Below are 13,295 nucleotides of genomic sequence, written 5' to 3' on the forward strand. Positions count from 1 at the left end.
TTACAGAGCAAACAGCACGTGTTAGCAATTGCAGATCACTGAAAAGGCTGCACACACTTGGGTTGGATCGATGGAGTATGGGTTAGATCACTCTAGTATTCCGACATCCTCCTGCACTCTCACACTGTGACATTAAACACAAACTTTCCTCTTCCCATCTGGCAAGGACAGGGGGACACAGCTCCCTACTGCATCCTCATTAGTAGTTTTAATGAGTATATTTCTGTTCTGTAATGGTCTTTATTCTCTGAGGCATTCCAGACCTTCTTGATTATGCACAAACCCCATTCCCTTAACACTCTCTCCCCTCATATACAATTATTGTCACCTTGGTGTGGTTCCCATTCAAGACGAAAGACCTTTTAATCTTCAAGTGTAAATATCCTAAAGGTTTCAGAAATTAATGTTAATTACCTCAATTCTATGAAGAACCCATAAAGCAAAGTAAGAACTATCCTTTCGAATTAATCATATTTCCAAACCAACTGCCACACGCCTATAGCAATGAATTGAAGCCATTCAAACACACATTGGAGTAGAGGCATACAGTACTTTGGTCAGCAACTCTCTTGGGTTTCAAAAAGCGTATCTGAAAAGAAGTTTAAAGTTTTTGATCTCTTAAATTAAAATCAAGAGAAAAAATATGAAAATCCTGAGAACTTAGGACCTGTGGTGTCAAATAACAAGTCTGAAGTAAAGAATCTTGTCATTATTATGAATGCTTGAGAGTTGAGATTTCAACCAAACATTCAAATAACAAGAGAAGTGGCTGCTTTCATCTTTAGGGGCATTTCTGAAGTTAAACCATTTTGTCACATGCTGAGCAAGCTGTGAGAAAAGCCAATCAGGCTACAGTAACGCGCTATTCTTTGGTCTTCCCAAAAATCAACACAACATCAACTTATACTGAATGCCCACAGCTACAAGAATTCTTAACTAGTCTAAAAATTGATTTTAAAGTTACTTCATTTGTTTTTAAAGCCTTTAATGGACCAGCAACTAAATGTTCTTTGCAGATTTTGCAAAAAAGCACCCATGCAATTAAAAAATAACAGTCTGCCCACATGTATGCTGTAGTTTGGAACACTTTTCATGGTTTGAGCAAGTAACATCTCTAGGGAAGCATTGCCCATGCCACAGCAGAGCAGTGTCACTGCATCTGGGTCTCCACGGGCACATCCAGTTGATATTATGAACAACAAATGCAATGCATTAACATACACGCAACAGAACACTGCACTTCAATTAAAAGCCAGCCATATATACAGAACCCTGTTATTGCTCTGTGTTCAGTATGAATGCTGCTGAAGTTTGGCATCTGTCATCAGACCATGTGTTAGGTATACAATCTTAACGGGCATATTTACCCCCTTTGACTACACTAAATGTATAATGCCATACTAAAGCCCACCACATGTCTCAGTTACTGCTAATTTCAAATCAGAAAATGAACTGCAAAAAAGCTTGTTTTTTATACTTACATGTGCACACAATTGCCAAAAATGAAATAACACTTTTTTTAAAGAAAGTGTAATGAAAAACATTTGCATAATGGATCACAGTAATGCGCACAGATCACACCAAAATGGTTTTGTGTGTCAGATTGTGTGTAGTGAACACCATACGGTGTATATTCCTTTGTATTAGCAAAGGGGACTTTACGCTGACATTACACTAACTTGACACTGACATTCTTGCAAGGGTTTCATTCTAATTTCAGTCGTACTTGGGATAAATCAAAAAGACAGTGAGGTGGGTGTATAGAACACACTTACGTCAAATGGTATATATATCTTAGCTCAAATGAGGTTTTCACTAAAGGTTACCTGGCCTGGAGTTACCTGTAACATTTCTATCCTGTTGAGTATGAATGTGTAAAGGTGAAAGAGAACTCCCTCATTTCAAGCAATTTAATTTTATTTCAGAGTGAATTCGACAAGGAGTGTCATCTAAGTGCTATAGTTTCATTGGCGTGACCAAAGCCAAAACAATCATACTCCACAATTTACACCAGTTCAGACAGATTAGGGCTTTCATGCCTTCTTCAAAAACATTTTTTTCAGAAAAACAAACGGACTGGCCCGATGTGCTCAGGATGCACAATGGGTCTTAAATTAGCCTGAAAAATACAAAAGGAATCTTTTGAATCTTTAAAAAGTAAATCTTTAAAACGGGTGAAAAAGCATATCCTTTGTGATTAAAAAATAAATAGTGGACAAAAATACAGAACTGAGATCCCCCCCCCCCCCATTGCAATTAAAACGGCCCTCCCTCCTCATCCAAAAGTAGTAAATAAATCACACTGAAAAGACACAAACTACCCACCTCTGCATATCACTTTCCAAAATAAATAACACACCAAGGCCTGCAGAGAAAGTGAAAAGGTCCAAAGGGCCAAAAACCATTTTCTTTGCAAATTAGTTTTCTCTCTGACCAGAAGTGAGGATTGCACTGCAAAAAACTTTTCTATAGAGTTCTGCAAATACAGCAAACACAATGATTCAAGCTGTATTTGCCCTGAAAATAATTCTTAGGCACATATCTGGTTTTGTGCCTGGCACTCATAAAAGCACATTCTTTGTTTATCAGCATTCTTATATCTAATGAGTGTTCTAACATTTCAGAGCTCAGATCTTTTTCTAGTTAATTGGAAAAATATGTTTTACAGATCGTGCTTTCTTGAGAGAAGAAAGGAACATCTTCTTGATGTAGTATTTTCATTTTTGCTAAAAAGAGAGAGAGACCCAAAGGTGAAAAACTATTCTCCATATCTCAAAGAGAAGTCTGTACTGAAATTAAGGAAACAGCAAGAATTTGAGATTCCAGACATAGACTCACATCAAAATCCTATTTCCCCAGGGGTGTCAGTTGGGCAGGATTCAGATGATGGGTTCAAATGGAACCTAGTAAAATGTCATACAAGATGTCAGATGTCAAACTTGGGCTAACTGTCATCTTACGTTTTTATTTTACAGAAGCGTAAAGGTGGGACATCAGTGAAAATTGACTGGCAGTCTGTTTTGATGGTCAGCCCAGCCAAAAAATAAATGCGCCAAAATGGCCCAGCTATCGCACTGTAAGAAAGAAAATATTCTAACACCCTTCCACTCTCCAGAATCTGTCCAACATCACACCTTTACATCTAGTCTGTAATTATGGCTGGCTGCTGATATCAGACTCATTTAATCAACACGAAGACTTATGAGATTGGTGAGTGCTCCTCCTGCGTACGCATCATCAGATTACGCAGCCACAATGCACCCCCTACCCCTTCCATCACCCCCATCCACCTCTCCGTCACTGTGTTACTTAATTCTTAATTTATTTTAGAGCAGAATTTAATTCAAGACGCTACACCAACAGACTCTGTGGAAAACACATATTTCCCTCTTCTGAACGCTGCAGAATATGAGCATGCGCTTCTCACGATGAAAAAAAAATGCCAATGGAATATTCAGCCAGAGAACAGAATAAATATCCAAAATGTAACATAAATATGACCATCAAAGGAATGATGCTTCCAGTAAGTTTAATGTGACTTTTATGGGGAGATAAGTAGAATACATTTCAGGAACATTTGCCATAGATGTTCACTCAGAGATGAGTTTGAGCGTCTCGCTTGGCTGTGCTGTGTTGGCTGCGCTGTTCTCAGCAGCGCTTATTGGATGATACGGTATATGTCCATTATCAGTCACTGGGATTACTATCTCTAGTTGAATGATTTTCAATCTGCATTAAAAGTCAAGGGCCTGTAACTTCCCCTCTCTCTCCTGTCACATGGAACACAGCAAACCTTCCTCTCCTCTGCAAATACAGAGGCAAGATGCATAAGAAACCACTGTTTGTCCTCTCTTTCATTTTATATCTCCATTCACCTCATATGTCCCCAAAGTAATGAGAAAACCAGCATTATACATCATAACAGAACTCAGTACAAAAGCTAGATTGAAAAGCATGTACTGCTACAAAGCCTGGCTTTGCCTTATTGGCCTGGGCTCATTCATTTCACAATACATTTAGGGTTCTGGTTTGTGTTTAGTCAAGATCACCATTCACTTTGGAAATACATTTATGTGAATGTAAATAAAAAATTTCAAAATGCAATCAACAAAAGTACTCAGATTAAGTAACAGCTGGGCACATGGTCTGAAATTCCTCTTTGAATGCATTTTGTGCAACAAATAAATCTTAAGTGCCAATTATTGGTTTTATATGAGGTTATAAAACATATTCGGTAAAAATATGAATCAGGTCCCTTAACATTTATGGTATTCTCCTTTGCACTCTGTGTAAGGGCATTGCCAGAATTACTTATTGACACTTTAATGCATACTGTCCTTAATCTTTGAGAGGGTGTTTATTGAATGTCTTTACATCTAGACACAAAATTTCAGGAGGAGCATCCTCAAGCTACACTGCTTTTTCCCCAATTACCTCAGCATAGACACACTGCCTGGCTTGTGCAAAAATCATCTGCACAACCCACTGTTACCATCCTCCAAATAATTTAAGATAAACTACTATGATAATGTTGCATTACAGTTCATGGGAACCCAGTAAATCCAGGGTCTCTTATCAATAACAAAATGATCTCAAATGGTTTGCAGACAAATATTCAAAATTACCATGACCTAAAAATCCATAAAGTCTCAAAATCTTTCATTCATAAATGCCTTTTATCTTGAAAAAATAAAGAGTAGGATCTTAAATTCATTAATGTCCAGGTCAGGAGCGTAGATGTTCAAAAACAACCAGGATTTTGTATATTTATACATATCCATGTTCTCATATCATAAATACTCATGATTTAATATCCTCAAGTACATAGGATTGCATATATATCAATACCAACAATCTAATATTTATAAATACCCTTGGATTACTATTAATAGATAAACAAAATAAAAAAAACATAATAACATTTTAAAACGTTGTTTTTTCAAATATAGTCTTTTGTTATAGTAGAAACATCTGCCAATTTTCGATAAAGTTAATGCTGAAAAAATTTTGTTCCATGATATTTCATGAATTTTGATACTGCTGTTTACAATTTACAGACACATTGTGCTGTAATGTGTGTAACATGTGCTTGATTGGCTGATGACTCCAATGGATGCTTACTTCAGGGAGATAATTGACACAAGACAAAGAAATCAATGCGGGGGTCAAAGCACCACATCGATCAAAGGGCAAAAGTCAAACTCTCACCACTCAAAAACTCCACACACAGCACAGAGAAGGGTTTTTAAAACTGCTGCAGCATTACCTTATAGGCAATTACCAGCAAGAGACAGAAAAATCAATTATGGCCAACTAACTGAATGTAAAGTGGGCATACACAACTGAATAATGACCAGGCAGAAGACTGGCACCATCTTGCTGAGGATTCAAATGAACATTTAACCCAAAACACAATACATTGCTAATAATAAAGACGATGCATTTGTCAATCGGCTGTATTTAGAAACACTTAGACCTGGGAAGAAGGAACAATGCTCATAATGACTGACTCACCTCAGATGTCATGATAAATATTCCTTCATTCTGGGGCAACTGGAGCTAGTTATAGGAGAGTGAGGTTTAATGGACTCCACAAATCTTTCACAAATCTCTTTGTGAATCACTGTAAATTATCCAGAACTTTACTATCCACAGAAAAACACTACGATTGGTTCACATGTGCGAGTCATCAATAGCCCAATTTATTGCCCTCTTGGAGCTTTGTGAAGCCTGTCATGCAAGTACAGGCCAGACAGTAGGCCACCCTCACCAAAATGTGCTGTACACACATGCACACACACACGTACACATGCAGGCACACATTTGGACTGACCTGTATCAGAAAATGTTTTCATATAAAGTTTCTATATATGTATGATTTTAAGGTCCTGAAATACGCTTTTTGTACTTTCATTTTGCACCAACATTACGATTCTTATCAGTTTTGCTTGCTCAAGGACTTTTCTTCCATCTGCTATAACAGGCCAAAAGACTACAATCTCATCTACAGAGTGAAAGGCAATTTTATGTCTTAATAAGTAGATGGAAAGGTTACAGCAACTTTGTGGTACTGTATCCTCCTTGTCAAAAGTCACGTGAAATACATTCATTTCGTTTCCAATAGCAGCTTACAGCGAAGATGGGTTTCAAATCTAAAAACTGGAAATAATAACAAGCTCCAGCTCCATTTTCACTTTGTCAGGTTATTTTCTCAGCCATCTTTTCTTGTTACAAACTCTTGCTGTGCAAATGACCCATTGAAATCTAGCAGAGGTCCTTCCCAGCCAATACCTTTGGCTTTGTATATAGAACATTGAATGAAATTCACACCGCTCATTAAACACAGTACACTCAGACATGCATCACTGATCCGTGCGCTTATTTCCTCCTCAGTCACGACCTTCCCATTGAAAATAATAATGAATGCAACTCTGGCTGATGTGATTTTGACAAGGTCACTATCCTGGGAGATAATTCGCATCACGTTCATGAGTCCTAGCCCTTATCACTGGGGCATTCAGAGTTAAGGGATATGTGCTTCCATCAGTCATTCAAATTACACAGCAACTGTGCTTAATGTTCTGTTTAATTAAGTGACAAATGTATTGTTTTTCTCTGTCATTAGATTAGAAATAAGAACAGGAAATAATTCAACTGCTTAAAGAATTAAGATCATGCCACTTAAAATAATTTATTTGTCTCCCTGAATAAGTAAATAATTCATTTTTTTCTTGACATTTTCTTGAGTTTTATTGTTTCCAAAGCAGGGGTCATCTGAAAACTACCTAGAATTTGACATCTTTAGCATTTTGTAAACTATGAGTCCAGATTGATATAACAATAACAGCTGCTGTTGGTTGTGCAGTCCCCTGCCTGGGAGCCAAAATGATCACTCTGGCCTAGAGTCAAGCAATCTGTCCACTACATTGCTAGGTTCCAGTCCTTGTGTTGTTTGCTAATGGATACTTGCTGGTGTGGAACAGACTCAGGCAAAAACAGCTCTGAGACAGCAGAAGGAATGTTCGCTCACGTTTTGATTTTGGAGACCACACAGCCAAAGCTTAGTAGTCTTCATGGGTTAATTTGGCAGGTCTCACTCAAATAACAGCTTTAGTGAATGGCGCATGCAAAATAAATTGTGGCCATCAGATGCCAATAAGGATAAGGTCAAAGTTCGTTCAGTGACAGCAAGCAGCAATATCAGTCTCAGGGTGTTTGCCCATGTCAAGTACATACAATTAAAAACCAGCCACCAGCTTAGTTATATTAGCCTAAGGTGACCCTATCTCTCATTTAGCAGACCCAGAGCAACTTACAAAACTTTTTTTCTTTTTTTGACATTTGCATACATTTATACAGAAGCAATGAAGGTTAAGTACCTTGCTCAAGGGGACAACAGCAGTCTTCTACCTGGGAATCAAACCAATGACCTTTAGGTTATAAGACCAGGTCATTACTCATTGTACTACACTGGCTCTCCAGCGCCAAGCCAGCTGAAAACATACCTCTGTGCACTGTAGCCAATTCATACGCATTTCCTCTTATTATTCTCCTCCTTCTGCAATTGACCACATACTTTTAGGATAAAGTCCACAATGAAAAAGGGTCACACCCAGAAACGTCCCATTTTAGAATAACAAATACAGGCAGACAAGCAAGGACTGGGCAAAAGTGCACAAAGACACGGATTTCTGATTGCCAGTGCATCATCATAATGATAGAGCATGGTTGTTTAATCTTCCTGAAATCAGATCAATAAACCAAACTTTTTATTTAAAAAGGAAATCTTGTATTTCCATTTCTGCAAAAATCCATCACACCCTTGTTAATCTAGAAAAAATCTGACATTAGAAGATGCTGACAGATTCAGCTCTTGCAGCAAAGCACAATATTTTGGTTGGTAAATTCACAGGGTCTTTGGTCTTATTGACAGTGATCTAAAGATACACGAGCTGAAACAAAAAAAGCACCATTTAACATCGGGAAAGATTTCTAAATATGAATAATTCATAAAAATAAAGTGAAATACATCTTGAGAGTAGATGCAAATGAATTTGTGAGAGTGGGGTTTACAGATATGCATATAAATAAAATTAATTGATTTGAATATTACTGGGTAGGGGCCTACTAGGTGGCACTTATTTTCAGTGCCGAATATGACAAAAAATCCCATTAATGCACAAATGGCCATGACTGCATTTAGCAAACCAGGGCTTTCCCTCCAGTTTACAATGATTTATTTATTAATTTATTAACTCTAAAGCCTGTCTATTGTGATTATTAAGCTTAGGTTTATATGTTTACTGCTACTGAATGTCCATAATATTTGAGTTTGAGTGATAGTTGACAGAATGATTACCATTTCTATCCAGAGATATTTTTCACTGTTGTAATTTCAAAATATGACAACTGATTGTATTATGTTTTTCTGATTTAGAAGTTTATACATTATATTTCTAAAGAAATTTGAGTGATCATTATTTGGTCCACACATATTGATAAAAGCAATTATTTTATCATTTATCTATATATTAATCTTCACCCGGCTTCCTTCTAGATCTATTTGAATCTCATGTACCATTTACCCATGGCTAAAGTATATTTTTACTCCCCATTCTCTCTGCCATAACGATTCATCAGCAGATATGGAGTGTGTTTCCTGTAGGTAGAGAATTCCATGCTTTTTCTCTTTTAAGCAATTAAACACAGCTTACCTTTTTTAGTATTTACTGGGCCATTCGCATTGTAGCTTGTCATACTTATTTCTCGACAGGCCGTTTAAGAGCATTCTTCATATTTTATTGGTTTCACATACCATCCATGCACTACTGATAAGTTGCGATTGCCAATATCATGGGAAGTGCTTTCTCCATGATGAAGCATTATATGAAAAATGACTGTGCTTTTGCCCTATTACACAACCCTTTATTCTACTATTAACTTCATACTTTTTAATCCACCTACCCATCACTGAAGAGAAAAAAGTGGATTCAGGTCGTTAGACATGAGGGGAAAGGAGGTAAACTCTGGATCCAGAATCAAGGCACATCTATATTTGTATTGAGTTAGCCGTTTTGTCACCAGTAAGTATTTTTAAATTAGCTGTAGGAGGTTGTGTCAGAAATGGTAATTTGGCATTTTTGTTCCTCCATATCGCGATAACACTGCATTTACGGCATTTATACCGTACCCTGTGCTCCTGCATTTGCACTTTTTCGCTGGCTAGTTTGCTTGCTGTGGCAGCTTGTCTATTTTTAAACGAAGTGTAGGCTATTTGTGTTTACTTCTGGGTTCACGTGCATCTAGTTCATGGAGCAATCTGTCTAGCTAGCCAATTATTGGTCACTGAGAAAAGGTCCGCGTATGAAAAGGGCGTACAGCCGGCGTTCACGACCCGTTCCTCAAATCTTTTTGAGTTAATAAATAAGCACAATGGCTCAAATGCAGCATCCACCTGGTCTGTCCCTCACTGAAATCAGTATAGTACTATGTGTACCATCTGTGTTCCCCTCTCCAGTGGAGCCTTGTCATAAAAAGGCCACAGAGAGTACAGCAGAGCAAGCCAGTCCATGATGCAAGCTAGCTCGCAAGGTAATAAATGGGTTTACAAAGTTTACAGCTGGAACAGTAGCTACCCAAAATCTCTTTCTTATGTGACTCTGGCCAATGCCTCCTTCGCCTAGAAGAAGTAGCCTACTTGCCCGTTGTCGTTCTTCAAAAATGAGAAAGGGTGGAGGTGTAGGCTACGTCATTATGACGTATAACCAAATTTGCACCTTTGGCTGCTGATATGTCTTTGTTCAGAGATTGCTTTGCCAGTTACCGAGGGACTTAAATCAGTTACGCATTGACCTGTTCAATGAGGTTAATGTTGTTTTGCGATGGAATTCCCATTTCAGAGTCTCTCAGAGTAAACTGCAATATTCCTTGGACTGAAGGCCTGGGTCAGTCTGCTTTGTTGACAGACATAAGCATCTCTCATCTGCCCCTCTTAAAACGAATTTTCGTGTCCCGTAGGTCTTGAAATTATTCAGCATGACCTGGATGAGCTTTGACTCAACTTTGTCTCCTGATTGGAGTGCTATCTTTTTCTCATTTAATGTTATTTTAAGCTCCTCAGTAACACAGGGATTGTTGGTTGAGAACACATTCACCGTCTCTGATGGAACAATAGTTTCCTCGTTGAAATGTATATAGCCAGCCGTTGCCTCCTTCACCTCATTTAGTGTGGCATTCAGACAGAAAACCTCCCAATCAATGAACTCAAAACAGTCTTTTAGAGCATCACAAACATCTTCATCCTATTTATTGTTTGTTTTTGAATCACTGAACTGCACTGCACTCGCCACTGCGCTGCAAATCAAAATATTATTTGATTCATAAAAAATTTTATTTCCAAGAAGTACTAGATATTTATATCTTGCCACACTTTTTGCAGTGATGGACGGTTCTTTGGTGAAACTAAAATTCATGACCAGATACAGCCATAAAAGCAAGCCAGTCATTTTCTCTGTTGTGTGCTAGCCTTTTTGAGCAGTAACTGGAGAGTATGCATACAGTTTAATATCCTTATCCTGTGAATATTGTCCCTGATTGCAGAGGAGAGTCATTTGCACGTTAAAAAAAGAGCCAAAACTATTGCCCTGGAATCAATAGGATAGAATAGCTACAGTATAGCTAAAACCCAAAGCTCTGTGATCAGAGAAATGCATACAAACATGCACTATCACACAGACAAAGGGTGAAAAAGAGAATATGCAGATAGCCCAAAATGTTTTTACAAAGAGACTGTGAAGTCTTTTCCTTGAGTGGGTAGAAACCCTAATTTGTCTTCCCTTTTGTATGTAAATGTACTTAATTCTGGAAACTACATGCATCCTCAAAAATATGTTTAACCGGCTCCTGCTCTGTTGCGCTCTTCACCAGAGTACGAAGCAAACAACACGGCTCAGATTCATAGCTCTGTGGGACTCCCAGCCAGAGTCGTCGCAGGCAGAGTCTGGATTCTGTCCAGAATCCCGACACTAGAAAGGTGTGCCTCAACAGGATGCATCGCTCGAGAGTCTGTTAGCTTTGATGATAGCGCACATAGATCCTTTCCCTGTCGGACTGCATTAAAAGCTTCGACAGTCTTCATTCAATCATGCAAAACACACACAAAACGGCAAGGGTAAGGATAATTTATTCAGCCACTTACCTCCCATTTGCACATTGACACAACTGTGCTTTCCTGAAATAGACATGACTGCACTGCCAAAGGGAACGGCATAATGTTCATTAGGATGAATCATAGTATTTAACATGTCTTGGTCTCAGAAACTGACAAGAATTTTCAGGAAACTGACCAAATCTGATATCTTGAACAGAATGAATAATGGTTATGAAAGCAAATTAACTCTACATGAAAAATCATGAAGAACGACTATATAAACATATAAATACGACACTCCTGTGCTTCATGATAAAGCATTGCATGATAAAATATATTTTTTAAACACAAATCAAACACCAATCGAAATTAAATTAAAAAGCCATCCTTTGTTTGTCAATATTTTGTTTATATGATACATAGAATTAATATAGTTCAAATGTGTGTTTTAAATTATTGAAATTTACAGGAATTTATTGAATTTCATTTTATTTGCTTCACCTTAGTGAATTTCAATTTCGTTTCTGGCCAGGAAGGTCTTTTAAAGTTTACCTGAGCATATGTGTATTGCTTTCAGCGATGGTAGCATTCCTGCAGTTTTATTGACTTCTGGAAGTCTTTTGGTATAGTCCACCATTCTTTACTGTTGGAAAAACTATATATTTACTTAATCTAATTCTATCTTTCACTTAGCAAACTGAACTCAACTTTTTGTTTTATATATATAATTATCTCATGATAATTACATACCCATAATAGTCTCTGTTGAATGAACCAAATGAATTCAAAATGGACTCCTGACTTATATTCTCTCTGTAAATGTAGATTGGTACAGCAACCTCTCAGCATCACCGACAGTTATAAATACTTGTGTATAACTTTAGATTCACTCTTCACCAAAATATTTCAGTATCAGATACATACTATACTTTAATGCCATCCACCAACTCAATCCTACTCCCTCCGACTTTTGACACTAACCACAAAAGAGGCCATTGATCCTACAACCAGACTGTCATAGAGTTTATAATATTCATTCAGAACTTACACTTTGCATATTTACCCCAGATAAATTTTAATTTCAGCCACAAAATCGTAATCTTCCATCAATCACATGCAGTTTGTTGACCAATCATCCCACAACAAGACACATTCAAACCACATGCTCCACTTTAAACTTTCATAATCCTGTTTCAAATTGCAACAGTCGTTTCTTCCACAAATGGACAAGATTGGGAACATTTTTCCTTCAGAGAATGAGCTCATCTTCAAACAGCCCTAAAAAACTAAATTCTGACTGCTACCCACTAACGTTCCCTGGATGCATCCCTACATATATATATATATATATATATATTTGTTAGTACCCTGCAATCTACCACTCACATCTTGTCTCTTTTCTCATTTCTTTCCTACACAAAACAACTTGCCATTTCAACTGTTTTTCTTTTTCCTTATTGCAAGACAGGAAACCCACTGCGAAATAGATGTGACAGTTTACTTGTGTCCAAGGTAATTTTCATTTTAGTGTACATTTTTAACAGCACTTAAACTTGATGCTTTTAAACTTGTTTCCTGTTAAATAAGAAAATAAAAAACCTCTTTAGCATTCCATTCAGAAGCAGGTCAAATCGGAGGAGAAATATAGGTTAAGAGCAGAATGATAAAATTCCAGTACAGCACCAAAATAAAGACTCAAGTTTACCCTGCATTCCTTTCAAGCTGACAATATGATCACCTGTCGCTCAGATCCAAATGAATGATGTCATGCACACAGTCGGACTCACTGAATCACTGCAGTCGCTTTCAGTGACCACGTGAGGAGCTCATGCAGTGATTCAGCTCTCGTGAACGCAGAGCCTCTCCAGAACTACTAAAATCTGTTTGTCTGATTTGGCCTGGCTGTCGATCAGCCAGCTACATGAATCTCAGGCACAGGTGTCACACAACCGTTTGACTGACCCAGGGCTTGTTGTTCTGGTCACCTTGCCCATCAAAATGCAACATCCTCAAATTGCTTTACCTGCTAATGGGATCCAGATATGATATTTAAAACCAGAGAACTTTTCCATCACTTGCTTTTGTTCAGTCAAATTCAAATGTTGGTGGCCATGCTAATAACAAGAGACTCAAACATTGCTCTGAT

The sequence above is a fragment of the Anguilla anguilla genome, chromosome 7 (assembly GCF_013347855.1).
Source record: "Anguilla anguilla isolate fAngAng1 chromosome 7, fAngAng1.pri, whole genome shotgun sequence".
In the NCBI taxonomy this organism is placed as follows: Eukaryota; Metazoa; Chordata; class Actinopteri; order Anguilliformes; family Anguillidae; genus Anguilla; species Anguilla anguilla.